The following is a 2237-nucleotide window of genomic DNA, read 5'->3' as shown; positions in this document are numbered from 1 at the left end:
GTATGCCACATTTTCAAGGTTGGCAAGAGAGGTAGGGGAGCTTTGGGGTTTCTTCTGTGCAGCAGAGGACAGCAAGCTGCCTTACCAACGCTGGGACTCAACCTCGCATTCATCAGCATCGCTGGCTGAACCAGTTAGCCCAGATCTATTGGGATGTGTTTTCAGAAAGGAGGGCTATGGTGGTCTGAAACTGAGCTGCTCTTCTACTGTGGTCGGTAGAGCACATTGTATGGCTTTCTCCCAGGCTGCGAGGAGCTTGTGATTGGTATCTACTGTTTGCTGTAACTTACATTTTTTTGCCAGGCCTAAGTTAGTCTGATTTGGAAAGTATCTTTAAACTGAATGCTCGTTGTTTGTCACAAACGTGCCTGGAGCCAATAAGTGTGCACACAGTAGAAAGTGAATGAAATAAATGCTTCAGGGAATGATGAAGGGCAGTTCTCAAGTAGACAAATACTGCAAGACGAAAAAAATGCACATGGAATCAGGTGCTTGGAAAGAATGAATTCATATTGGTTTGGACTTGCCTTGTTGGTATCTGGTTTTCAAACGTAAGTAAACAGGACTGAGATGCCCCCTGTTTCAAGCCCAAAAGTAAGGGATGACTGTTGACACCTCATCGCTCTCCCCAGTGACACCTGAGAGAGCAGGAGGCTAGCTCCACTGTGAGGAAATGAGCATCTCTGAGGGGAGAGCATTTTCTGTGGTTGAGCCAACGCAGCCCCCGTCACCGTTTCAGTAGTTTGCTTTCGATGTAAGGCAAGCTCTTTCTTCCTCAGTTACATTTCTTGACACGGCACATTGGTTAAAGTGGCGTTTGCGGTGGGTGATTTGGGAAATGCATCAGTGCAATGCAAGTAAGGCTGCCACTTGCTTCTGACTTGCTTGATGGTGGACCTGCTGGTCATGCTCAGAGCCACAGTGCACCCGCAGGCTGACTTGTGACAGCAATTTGCCCAAGTGGCCACTGTTTTTAGAGTAGTTTCTACCCAGAGGTGGCAGCGCTGTTGACAACAGCAGCAGCCCCCACCATGGTTTCTGCTCTGCTCTTCCTTGCTGCTGGTGGGGCAGTTAGCAGAATAAGCTAATGACTATATCCCTTCCCACTGCTTCCTGACAGCCGTAGTTTGATTTCCCCTGGGACCTGTGAGTCAGAAACTGGGATGGAGGCAAAACAGACTAGCCTCTTAGTTTTGAGTTTCCGTGGTTAGCAGCCTTCAGGTGGTGCACATACAGAGATGTCCCACCACAGAACTGCCAGATCTCGAGCTATTCCCAGAAAGTGAGACCAGTTGAAAAAGAGACTTATTATCGGCCTCAAAAAAGGGAGTTGTCACGCATATAAGGCAGATTTTGTGAATTTTGATAAGAGGTCATATTGCAGTTACTCTCAGGACAGTTGGTTGCGCTTTCTCCCCTCTAGAACAGATTTCTCATAAACAAGATTAATCCTTTATACAGGGTTAATTAATTTGCACAACTTTCTTCTAGCCTGTATTTTATATTTAAATTAACTTCTGTTTGAGCTGCGAGTTTTCAGTTCAGAGATTCTAGAAGTAAAAGTTCTGGACATTAAAAAGACAAAAGCGGGTTAGGAGGTGTGTTTTTTGAAAGGTGTTTTTTACTTTCAGCTCACGGAAATAATTTTTAGTTGTGGTTATATGATGTCCAGATATAAACTCTGCAGGTAACTCTTTTTTACCATGTGAAAGAAAACCTTTAATGGTGTAAAAAAAGGTAATGTGACCTTGAAAGACCCCCTCCTAACACTAAAAAGGCTAGTCACTATATATATACACATATATATATATATATACACGCCTTTGGGTAGCAGGCTGGTGAGCATTCTGAGCATTTTCTATGTGATACCAAAATGCTCTCGTTTTCGTAGCTATGAACAGTAGTCAGCACGTAGTTAGCAAACATGCAGCAAAGGGAGAAAGCCAGAGTCTCTTCTACAAGGTTAAGAAATGGTTCCATGGTTTAGGAATTGACCCTTGAGGAGGAAGCGGCAGTGGGACATCCAGACTAGTGCATCCATCTGATCACCGGTACCAGTGTGAGAACTGGCTCATTGTTTTTGCTATAATGCTAAACAAATAACATTTTTATTATGTTTTTATTATAATGATAATCCTAGGATAATGCTAAGCAACTAAGATTTTTCAGGTTCAGAGGAACATAATGGATGGATGGATAGTGGCTTAGCAACTTCATCCGCGGGTCCAGGAACTGGC

The sequence above is a fragment of the Pygoscelis adeliae genome, unplaced genomic scaffold, assembly GCF_000699105.1.
Source record: "Pygoscelis adeliae isolate BGI_AS28 unplaced genomic scaffold, ASM69910v1 Scaffold26, whole genome shotgun sequence".
Classification (NCBI taxonomy): domain Eukaryota; kingdom Metazoa; phylum Chordata; class Aves; order Sphenisciformes; family Spheniscidae; genus Pygoscelis; species Pygoscelis adeliae.
This window is presented reverse-complemented; position numbering follows the sequence as displayed.